The 12,500-nt window shown below is 38.7% G+C and overlaps 1 protein-coding gene across 8 annotated transcripts in view; it reads left to right on the top strand.

The window, feature by feature from the left end:
* Usp54 (ubiquitin specific peptidase 54) overlaps window positions 1–12,500 on the top strand; it is a 99,306-nt gene that overhangs the window by 20,336 nt on the left and 66,470 nt on the right. The window contains exon 1 of one of the 8 annotated variants that reach the window (XM_031362080.1): window positions 3,585–3,724. The exons of 6 other annotated variants lie outside the window; for them this stretch is intronic. The gene's annotated coding sequence lies outside the window, so the exon portion shown is untranslated. Of the gene's footprint in view, window positions 1–3,584; window positions 3,725–12,500 lie in introns of those variants that run through there. One more of the 8 variants, XM_031362085.1, reaches the window with a different exon arrangement.

Genomic DNA, 12,500 nt, shown 5'->3' with positions numbered 1-12,500 from the left:
TGCAAAAAGGAAAACTGTTGGGGAAAAAACCTGCAACTTTATTGAGATATAATTCACATGTTATATAATACATGTTTAAAGTGTACAATTCAGTGTTTTTCATATATTCAGAATGGCTGTTCCCACAGTGACTTTTAGAATAATTTCATTTCTGTACAATGAAATGTTGCACATATTCTTAGCAGTTTGTTTCTTTCCCATCCTCTAACTGCTGTAGACAACCAGCAGTCTTTCAATGTATATATATATTTATCTATTCTGGATACTTCATATAAATGCAATCTATAATATGTGGACTAGATTCTTTTACTTAGTAGTATGGATTCTTTCACTCAGTAATGTTCATTCTTTTACTTAGTAGGTTCATTTTTATAGCATTTCTATACTGACTGAAACATTTGTTTTATGAATATATTATTTTTGTTTGACAAGTTTATTTATTGATCCACCCACTCATCTATGTATGTATGTATGTATGTATGTATGTATGTATGTATGTGTCTGTCTGTCTGTCTATCCAGCTATCTATTTATTTGAGACAATGTCTCTTGATGTAGCCCTGACTGTCCTGGTACTCATTGTGTGACTGGACTGGTTTTGAACTCAGAGATCTGCTTGCCTTTTCTTTTGCCTCCTAAGTGCTGGAAGTAAAGGTGTATGCCACTCCTACCACCTTAAAAGGTTTTTTTGTTTTGTTTTGTTTTGTTTTGTTTTATTTTTTTGAGATAGGGTTTCTCTGTATAGCTCTGGCTGTCCTGGAACTCACTCTGTAGACCAGGCTGGCCTCAAACTCAGAAATCCGCCTGCCTCTGCCTCCTAAGTACTGGGATTAAAGGCGTGCGCCACCACTGCCCGGCAAAAGTTTTAATTTTAAAGAGTTTCTTATTTTTAATTATGTGTGTGAGTGTGTGTGTGTGTGTGTGTGTGTGCACGCGCACACACGCGCTATGTGTAAGCTAGTGCAAGTGCCCTTGGAAGCCACAAGGGGGTGTTGGATCCTCTAGAACAGTGAGATTCTCAACCTTTTTAATGCTGCAATACTTTAATGCAGTTCCTAATGTTGTGACCCCAACCATAGAATTGTTTCATTGCTAATTCATATCTGTAATTTTGCTACTGTTAGGAATCATAGTATAAATATCTGATATGTAGAATATCTGATATGTCCCTCCCAAATGGGTTGAGGCCCTCAGGTTGAGAACTGATGCTCTATGGATAGAGTTACTGGTCGATATAAGGTGCCAGACATAGTTGCTGGGAACCAAACTTGGGTCCTCTGTAAGAATAGTGTACTATTCTAACTGTGGAGCTATCTCTTCAATCCCAAGCTTTTTTCTGATGAAATAAGTTCATCTTATTTTTTGTCATTTGCATGTTTTCTTTCAGTAGACAAAAATCACAGCAGTTTAAAGATTTTTGTCCTCTTTTTGTAACTCTAGAATCAAGCAACACCTCAATTAAAAACATCATTATCATCACCACTGACTGTTACAACTTTGAGTAGTTTGTGTTCTCCTTCCATCATGACTTATCTGTCAATCATAACTCAGGTTACCGAATTTGTGTCACAAGTGACTGACTGTACTCCCTTAGCCATCTGGGTGGCTGCCGGCAGCACTTTATTTTATGAAATAAAGTGTTGGTTTTATGAACATTAGAAACAAAGAATAGAGAAAAACTGTAAGAAAAAACTACTAAACCCACTAGGCACTGCCTAAATCCACTAGGTCTACCGAAGGATGGAAATGCCCTGCACAGTCAGTGCCCTTCCTTCTGTTAGTGTTCTGTTCTGAGTATTGATCTTGGGGCTTCTTCAAGTGTGGGACCTATACCCGTGGGTCTTGCTATGTTAGCTGGACTGGAAAGTACTATCTACCTGCTTCTACTTCCCGAAGTGCTGGGATTAAAGGTGTGTGCTCCCATGCTGGGCTCCATACACTATGTCAGAATGACTTTGAAGGGCTACCTTCTATATTTCTGATAGTTAATATATTTTTTAAATTAATCTTTATTTTAATTTCAGATGCATAGGTGTTTAGCTTATATGTGTGTATATGTCCTATGAGTGCATTGTCTGTATAAGCTAGAAGAGGGCGTCAGATCCCCTGAGAACGGAATTACAGGTGGTTGTGAATTGCCATGTGTGTGCTAGGAATTGAACCCAGGTCCTCTGGAAGAGCATCTAGAGTTCTTAACCACTGAGCCATCTCTCCAGCCTCTAATATTTAATCTTAATTGTCAACCTGTCTGGATTTAGAATTACCTTTGGAATTGCATACCTAAAGGTATGTCTATGAAAGTGTTTTCAGAAATGTCTAAAAGGCAGTACTACTCTGAATGTGGGTAGCACCATGGCTTGGGGGCCTGGATTGAGATGAAAAAGTATGAGGAACGCCAGACCGAATTGCTTGTTTCTGCTTCCTGACTACCATTGCAGTTGTCCGTGCTCCTTCAGCTAAGCCTTTCCTGCTGTGAGCCAAAGTAATATTTTCCCAATTTGCTTTGTCAGATATTTTCTCATAGAGAAAAGAACAAGTACACTTTGGGCATCTTTCTTTCTATTTAGTACTGATCAGTGGAAGTCTGTGCTTGTGCCTTGGCACTAGGTGTTAGAAGACCTGGTTAGAATACTAATAGTGAGCAAGAGAAGCAATATCTTTTTTCTTTTAAATTTGGCACTTGGTTTGCTGCCAAAGGACTTGTTTACTTTAAGCATATTGTTAAAATGTAAGCTTAATTAGTTTTGGGCAGTGTCCATGGTTGTTTAATTTTACCAGTAAATTTTAATTAAATCTTGTTTTAGTGACCTCAAGTATTTTCTCTCAAGGTATAGAAATAAAGCCAACTTTCATAAATGGCAAGAATTTTACTGATGAGTTTTTTTCCACAGCATGCTTATAAAACAACTTATTTCAATAAAGCTGTTTAATAAGCAGAGTGATACATAGAAGCATGTGTGTTGGTTGTCTGGGCCTTTATGCCCTGCCTGCAAATGCAAGTTCTGTTTGACTGATTACATGTTTCAGGGTGGGGTCCAACTGCAGCTCCCTAAAGAGATATGGAGATCTTGGCTGGAAGAACCTATAGATTCAGGTCTTGTTTTAAATCGACTGACAACCCCAGTAGCTTAGTTTACATAATTTCTATTCATATAATTTCCTAATTTCTTTAATAACATGGTCCACTTTAATCTTTAAGACAGAAGACTTTTGCCCACTAAAATGGTTTCACTGCAGATAGTCTTGGGACTTTGAATTGATTCAGACGGCATTGTTTTAGTGATTCTCTAGGGCACTGCAAAGGTGTCTTCTCACAGACACCACACAAAGGGTTCTTTTAGGACCAGCCCTTCGGAAGCAGCCACCACCCTGCAAACCTTATTTTTTGATGACCTTGCCTTCAGGAATGCCTTTGGAGGAAGCAGCCTCATATAGTTGTTGTAAGCCTCCAGCGAAGTTCCTTATAAGTCTTTCCCAGAGAGTTTTGGTTAGTTCCTTCAGTTTTAGCTTCTCAGTGAATTGTTCCTGGTAGTTGGCAAAAAAATTGTTTTAGCCCTGACATCCTGTTGTGTGCCTTTGTGGTTAGATGAACAGTTTCCCATTGTTGCTCTTTGTGCTTGTCTCCTCCCTCTGTACCCTTGCCTCTGTTCCTTTCTGTGTCAGTTGCCCCACAAATGCCCTTGTGAGTGCTTGAAGTTTTTTGCTGAGCTCGAATGGGTTGTCTGGTAAGCATTGTAGTTGTATTAAAACTGTGTAGAGGGAGGATACAGTGATTGGGTAGTGTTTGTGAAGTTATTCCAGTCCACCCCCCACCTCTATAATAGCTTATTTTGGAATTGAGTTTTGAACTCAATTTTCAGGGACCTTTTTTATGTTGTCTTTTTTCTGCCCTTTCCCCAACCAGCTATTAAATTTGTTAATTTTATTTTCCTCCTCTAACATATATTATATATATATGAACTTGTTAGGATCAAAGGGAAGATTTACAGGTTTAAAGAAAGAGTTGTAACAGGTTTAGTGTTTTGAATTTCCTTCAAACAAGTTATTTGTTAGAAGGTTTTATTCTTTGTATTTATTTTTCAAACTCAATAAATGGGTTAAGGAAGTAACAGAGGTCCTGTTTTGTGGCTAACCTATGCAGTAACATTACTTCCAGAAGCAGAGTGATTTCCTTTTTCCATCCCCAGAATGTTCTTGGTATAATTCATTTAGATTTTGACAGTATGCTGTCATTCTGGGAAATGGTTTGCTGAGTATTTCAGAGGGGCAGGAGCTTGCTTTTAGAGAGTATCTTAGGAAGTTAGATTCGGTCACTAGACTGTTCCCTTCGGGTATGAGGTATTTTGATCCTTTGAAAATAAAATGTTTTATGTTTGATGCTCAGGTCATTCCAATGCCACTTGAACAGTAGTATTTCATAATGCAGCTATTTTCTTGGATTGTATACTTTGACCTTCATCTAATTGTGTGTGTGTGTGTATGTGTGTGTGTGTATGTGTGTATGTGTATATATGTGTGTGTGTGTGTATACTTGCACTCACATTTTTTAAAAGCTTTGGGTTCTGTAGAAGTGCTCCTAGCAATATGAGGAAAACTTACTGAGATTTTATTGCTATGTAGTTGAGGCTGCTCTTTTTTTTTTTTTTTTTTTTGGGTTTTCGAGACAGGGTTTCTCTGTGTAGCTCTGGCTGTCCTGGAACTCACTCTGTAGACTAGGCTGGCCTCGAACTCAGAAATCCGCCTGCCTCTGCCTCCCAAGTGTTGGGATCAAAGGCATGCGCCACCACCACAGGAGAGGCTGCTCTTAAGTGGAGGTTGTACTTGTACAGTAGTAATTTCTTGATCTCCTGGATTCTATGGTAAATGCTACACATATATTTATTTCTGATTTCCACTACAACCTGACAAGTAGATAGTATTCTTCCTTATCATGCACAGGTAGAACTTCTCCCTGTCCTCTTCGCCTTGCAGTATGAGGAGCGCGACTCCTGCTTTTAAGAACTAAGGACATACTGCATGTCCAGTAATGTTCACTTAAGTAGTTGCTACCATTATTACAAGTTTACACTGAAAGAGCCAGTATGGAAGCCACTCCCATTCCCTTGTAAGTGGTAGCATTAACATTTGAACTGACTCAAACTGCTAGAGTTCAGTAGCTTTTGAGAATATGAAAGACTTTAAGGATAGATTTCAGTACCTCCTGGTTTTTACTCACTGAAGAGAGCTTTGTTTGTTTGTGTTCTTTCTGATTCCTTGCTTTGTGTTCTCTGTCACCTTCCTTCCCAGTCACATGCTTGGTTGCTTTCTCACACTGGAGTTGCTTGTACCATTCTGTGCCAGTGTTCTCCTGACAGAAATGAGTCAAGCTGCTGCTATCATTGGCTTCCTCTCCTATTTTTCTCTTGTTGATACTGTCATTATATTTTCATTATTGTGCAAAGTAGCCCAGGTACTGATGGGTTTATAATGACTGCAAAATAATTCACAGTTATAATCTGGTATCTAAGTTATAAAAGCATTCCTTAGTGATTTAAAAAATTAGGAAAGAAAAGCATCTTTGGTTCTTATTGATTTAACGAGAGGGTTATATAGGGTAAATTTATGGATTTTTTCTTTCTTTCCAGGGACCAAATAAATTACCTGAAACTTTCTTCTTTCAACCTGTTACTAGTTTGCTACTAATGGAAGTGTGGTTAGGAAAGAACATTGTATTTGTCTAACTGGCCAGAATATCTTTCCTCCATAGACTTGTTGTATACATAAGATGTTGTTGGAAACATAAGATGAAATTGAAGTGTGATATGATTAGGTTGGAGACTGGGGAAGAGCTAAAGAGTTGATTGGTCATATCTGTCACCGAGTTACCTCTAACCAGGAAGAAGTTTTCTGTGTTTGACAAGATTTTGGAACATACAGGGTTTCTCTGTGTAGCCCTGGCTGTCCTGGAACTTACTCTGTAGACCAGGCTGGCCTCGAACTTAGAAGTCTGCCTGCCTCTGCCTACCAAGTGCTGGGATTAAAGGCATGTGCCACCACTGCCCGACTACTTTTATTTTTTTAAAAGATTTATTTATTTATTTTTTATGTGTATGAGTACACTGTAGCTGTACAGATGGCCACAAGCCATCATGTGGCTGCTGAGAATTGAACTCAGGACCCCAGCTTGCTCCAGCCTCACTCACTTGTCAGATCTCATTACGGATGGTTGTGAGCCACCATGTGGTTGCTGGGATCCGAACTCAGGACCTTTGGAAGAGCAGTCAGTGCTCTTACTTGCTGAGTCATCTTGCCAGGCCCTTCTAATTATACTTTAATAAAGCACTGTGGAAATTATACTTGTACAACCTAACTAGTGAAGTTCTGGTAGGGAGAAGTCCTCTATGTTGCCTATATTTTAAAAAGACAATCTTATAGGAAGTAATTAAAAATTATTTTATAATTTTTTATAAATATTTAAAAATATTTATAAATTATTAAATATAAAAGTTATAACTTTATACATTATTAAATATACATGTTTTATAAATATGTATAAAACATTTTATTATTTTTATATGCTTAGAAAGGGCCTCTCTATTATATAGCTGTGGCTGCCCTGGAACTCTCTATGCAGACCAGGCTGATCTCAAACTCCCAGAGATCTACCTGCCTCTTTCTCTTGAGTTGCTGAGATTAAAGGTGTACACCACTAGTCCGGGGAAAAATTTTTATTAGAATATATTAATCACACATAATGGGTTTCATCATGACACTTTGACACACGTGTATAATTGTATTTTGATTATATTCATCCTGCCCTACTCCCCTCCCCTGGTCTTCCCCTTCCCAATTGGCCCCAAGAAAGTGACTGAATCTATGTGACTACTCTTTATAAGATGTGATCATCATTAGACCCTGTCAGAATGAGTTGCTGCCTCCAAGTGATGCTGGTATTAGGTAGGAGGACTTGGAAGATGGGTGTGGGAAGAGAACAGTCTGGCAAAATACTGGGCATATCTGCAGAATAGTTTAAAAAAACTTTTTTTTTTTTTTTTTTGGTTTATTAGCAGGGTCTTGCTGTGTATCACTGTCAGGTGTGGAACTTGCTATGGTAGGTCAGACTGGCCTTGAATTTACAGTTATCTTCTTGCTTCTACCTCTTAAGTACTGAGATTACAGGCATGTGCCACCATGCCCAGCTTTCTTGGAATTTTTTTCTTATAGGCACATGTGTATGAAATGTAGCCATAGCTATTATTTGTGGAACTATTTTTTTTTTTTTTTACTGAACTCTTAAGTTTTTTGTACATATTATTGAGTTGAATATACATACATATATATTATATTTGTGTGTGTATGGGGGTAGATGACGAGATCTCACATAGCCTGGGCTGAGCTTGAACTTGCTATATAGGTAAGAATGACCTTGAACTCCCAATTTTCCTCTGTCACAGGTGCTAGTATTACAAGGCTCATACTACCTCACCTGGTGTAGAATGTACATTTTTTTTTCCATACAGGGTTTCTCTGTGTAGTTCTGGCTGTCCTAGAGCTCACTGTAGACTATGCTGGCTTCAAACTCAATTAGCTTGCCTCTGCCTCCCAAGTGCTGGGATCAAAGGCATGCATCCTCTGTCAAGCTGAACCTGCACTTTAAAGAAAGATCTCTTTACTGTTACATTGCATTCATGTATTGTATGTGTGTATGTATGTCTGGGTATGCATTTGTCTTGGCACCCTAGTGGAGGTCAAAGGACAGCTTGAGGGAATCTTGTGGGTTCTGGGATAGAACTCAGGTTTTCAGGCTTGGTGGCAAGAATTTTAATTCACTGAGCCTTCTTGCTTAGTGGTTTTGGCTAGATTGCCTGGTTGGCTGGCTGTTGACTTCCTGGGGTCTGTGTGTCTGCTGCCTGATGCTGGGATTTAGGCTTGTGAGGCCATGCCTGGCTTTTTTATGTAGGTGCTGGGGATTCAAATTCAGGTCCTTAGGTTTGCAGAGCAAACATTATTACCTGCTGAGCTGTAAACCTAGCTCCAGTACTTGTACTTTAACTACTCTCCTCTTTGTACTTAACTATCTTCCATTGAGATTGGGAAATTATCTGTGGAACTTTGAATCTTTATAGAAAAGAGATAAGTAGCCTAGCTATACCTCTCTGCCTATAACAAAATGAAACATGTTTTCTTGTCTGTTGATTTTCTTTTTAGCTGGCTTCAGACAGATTGCTTGAAAGAGACAGTTAGGTTCTTACAAAAACATGTTTTTCTGTATTTTAACACTATATAATTCTTCCTTTTGTACATGATGTACTAATTTGATGCCAAAGTTCAGCCCTCAGGATATTGTTCAGTGGGTTAACTGTTCACTCAGAAGTTTCATATAATCAGCCTATAAATCAACAAATAGTTGACCTTTTAGAAATGGTCGTAGATGCTTATCTGTATTTTCAAGCTCAAGTTAGAAGGAAATAAATATTTGATTCTGTTTATAAGTTTTTATTTTAAAAGTCACCTGTATCTTATTTCAGATATGGATTTTAGTGACTTTTTAAAATCAGAATTTAATAAGATTCTGGAATTGGTTATTATAGTTACATTTTCTATTTCAATTAAATGTTCAGTGATTTCATTTCATACTTATTATCTCCAACTCTATAGAATAAAAATTCCATGTACTGCAGTCTGTGTTCAGAAATACCTAACATGAAGGAATATGGGATGGGGGGCTGGAGAGGTGGCTCAGTGGTTAAGAGCATTGACTGCTTTCCAGAGGTCCTGAGTTCAATTCTCAGCAACCACATGGTGGCTCACAACCATCTGTAATGGGATCCGATGCCCTCTTCTGGTGTATCTTGAAGTAGCAACAGTGTACTCACATATGGGTGGGTGGTGATAGGGGTTTCTGTGACCACCATGGCCTGCAGAATAATGATTCATGAGAGGAAAGAAGTTTGGCTCAGTACAACTAAGTAGTCTATATTGGTTCAAACTTTGGGAATCTGACCCCAAGTACGTTATTTTAGGCATATTTAAGCACAGCACAGTTTAGAGAAAAATTTTCTGGTGATAATTAACTCAGTTTCATATGCACAATAAATCTGAAGTCATGACTGCATCAGAATTCTTTGTAAAGTTCATGAGATATCTCCCATAAAGATAGGTTCTATAGATTGAGATATGTGTCTGGGGGAGCATCCGGTGAGGTCTCATCCACACCGCACAAAAGGGACCAGGTTATTAACCTGGTTATTAACCTCAGCTCCTAGCCTTCAGGGCAGATAACTGGTTGTGCATCCCTTCCTTTCAAGGAACAACCTTGTGTGTTTAGCATTTCTGGTTCCCTTAGAGCTTACATGGGAGCACAAGACCCTCTGTGCCTCCTGCAGGGTAGAGTGTAGATATTGTCATCTAAGTTCCAGATGTCCTGAGAGCATAAAGGAGGATGAAGTACATTAGGAGACTGGAAAAGAGACAAGATAGGACTAGTCATTGTGTCTCCTTTCTTTCATCCTCTCTCCTTATATATATGTATACACATAGACTCTAGACCATCTGTGTATACTATATAACATGTAGTATGTACATGTTAACTGTTATTTTACTTTATGTCATTTGCAACTATTTCTTCTAATCCTTGGCTTATCTTAATCCTCTTGTCCATTCTCTTCTCTTTGAAAGAGCAGAAGTTCTTAATTATGAAGTGCAAGTCTATAATATGTTTTCAATCAATGTATTTTTTTCTTGCCTGATTTGCACAGGCTATTTTCTTCAGAATGATGTTGAGTAGGAATGATTCAATTAGACATCATTGCCTTGCTTGGGACTTAGGAAAGTAGGAGTTACCCTTATTAAAGAAAAATCTATTTTGGGGGCAAGTGAGATTGCTTAGCTGGTTAATATATATACCACCAAGCCTGGCAACCCAAGGTCAATCCCTAGACCCCATATGGTGGAGAGAGCTGACTCACTGTGGCCTCTACATTCGTACCCCCATAGATAAATAATCACAGTAAACACCAGTAAACAAATAAATGTAGTGGAGTTGGGTGTGGTGGCACATACTTCTAATCCCAGCTCTCCTAGGGCACAGGATGAAAAGATAGCATTTTAAGGCTAACTTTAGCTATGAGACAAGTCTCATGCAAGACAAAACAAATCTATTTTAGAAATAGATGTATTGCCACAAGTTCTACAGAGGGTGGAGAGTCAAGGAAGATCAGGAGTTTAGAGTCTTTGGCACTTGACTAGTATCAGGTTCTAAGATCTGAGGAGATAGCTTAGTGGACTTAAGGCTTGGTGTGGGAACACAAAGACCTGAGTTTGGACCCATCACAGCCATGTAAAAATCTGGGCACAGCAGCAAACACCTGCAGCTCCATTGCCAAGGAGACAGAAGCAGGAGGATCACTGAGACTGGATGGCTAGGTAGTCTAGGTGAATTAGTGATCACCAGGTTTAGTTGAGAGATCCAGTCTCAGAAAACAAAGTGGAGAGTGATTAAAGAAGACATGAAGTGTCAACCCATGGCCTCTACATGCACGTGTAATATGTGCACATATAACACATATGAACATACACACACACACATGTATATCCACTTTAATCATTGATAGGTTAGTATAGTTTACTTTGTAGATCTTTAAAAAGGATCTATTATTTAAATGTATATTTGTGTGGGGGTATTATTTTGTAAAATGTATGTTTGTATGTGAATGTGAATGTTGGTGCCTACAGATGCCAGAGACATTGGATTATTCTGTAGCTGTAGTTTTAGGTGGTTGTGAGCCACCTGATTGATATAGGTGCTGGGAATCAAATTCAGGTCCTATACAAGAGCAATAGATGCTCTTAACCTCTAAGCTGTATATCTCCTTTGTAGACCCTCTTACATATGCCCTTTTTTCTCTTTCTCTCTCTCTTTCTTTTTTTTTTTCGAGAGAGGGTTTCTCTGTGTAGCCCTGGCTGTCCCGGCACTCACTCTGTAGACCAGGCTGGCCTCGAACTCAGAAATCCGTCTGCCTCAAGTACTGGGATTAAAGGTGTGTGCCACCACCACCCGGACGTCTTTTTGTTTTTTTGAGACAGTGTTTCTCAGTGTAGCCCTGGATGTCCTGGAACTCGCTCTGTAAATCAGGATGACCTCGAACTCAGAGATCTGTCTGCCTCTGCCTCTGAAGCACTAGTATTAAAGGCATGTGCCATCACACCTGAATTAAGCATAGCTTTATTGCTTGCAATAGACTTAATTATTTGGGTTAATTTAAACTTAATTTTTTTAGAATAATTATGCAATTCAAATTTTTCTTACATAGTTTGTTCTGGTTCTGTGTGTGTGTGTGTGTGTGTGTGTGTGTGTGTGTGTGTGTGTGTGCGTGTGCATGTGTGCATGCATGCATGCGTATCTTGGTTTTGTTTTTTTAGACAAGGTTTTTCTGTGCAATCTTGGTTGTCCTGGAGCTTATTGTATAGACTGGGTTGGCCTGAACTCACAGTGATCCACCTGCCTTTGCCTCTTGAGTGCTGGGATTAAAAATGTGCACCACCACTGCCCAGCTTGTTCTGGTTTAAAAAAAATTATGTGTGTATATGTGTGTAAATTTTATTTTTTATTTTATGCTCATTGGTATTTTGCTTGTAAGTATGTCTGTGTGAAGATGTCAGAGGTCTTGGAGCTTGAGGTACAGACAGTTGTGAGTTGCTATGTGGTTGCTGGGAATTGAATCTTGGTCCTCTGGAAGAGCAGCCAGTGCTCTAACCACTGAGTCATCTCTCCAACCCCAAAAATGTTTTATAAATATATCTATCTATATGTACATACATATACACACACATTCTTTGTGGCTTACAATTTTCTCATCTTCTGAGGTCCCTAAAACAGAACTTACCTTTTGCTCATAGGTATCACAGTTCACTTCTTATCCATTGAATTAATTATTCATTTTCATGCTGTTACATCAACTATCAATCATTTAGTGAATATATTTGTTTTACAGACTCAGAGAATGAAGTTCAGGATCTTGTCCTGGATAATCTGCCTGGAATTAAACCTAAAATAATTAAACACAAAAGTATAGAAATAGAACACCGTCTTCTGTCTTCAGTTTTAGCCCTCATCCTTTTTGGATTAGATCACCGCATTTGTTCCTTCTGATGACATCATACTGTCCTTACATATTTTTTCTGGTGCTCAGGATTCAAGGCACATGAGCACATGTGAGCACATCTTGCACATGAGCCATCCTCAGTTGCTGTTACCTTAGTTTTGAGCTAGACTAGCTAGTTAGGATGTCCCAGGGACATTCCTGTCTCTTCCTCCCCAGCACTAGGATTTCAGGCACATCTGGCTTTTGATCTGATGCTGAGGACCAAACTCAGGTCCTCACTTTACAGACCCCCCAGCCATCTCCCAGATCCTCACAACTGTATTTGTTATAATTGCCTTTTTCTTTTTCCCCTTATTTTGACAACCTCTTTTTTTTTTAGCTTAAATAAAAAGTTTTTGGGTTTTTTTTTTTGTTTTGT

Source organism: Mastomys coucha, unplaced genomic scaffold (genome assembly GCF_008632895.1).
Source record: "Mastomys coucha isolate ucsf_1 unplaced genomic scaffold, UCSF_Mcou_1 pScaffold9, whole genome shotgun sequence".
Lineage (NCBI taxonomy): Eukaryota > Metazoa > Chordata > Mammalia > Rodentia > Muridae > Mastomys > Mastomys coucha.
Note: the sequence above shows the minus strand (reverse complement) of the source record. Positions and strands in the feature narration are given on the sequence as shown.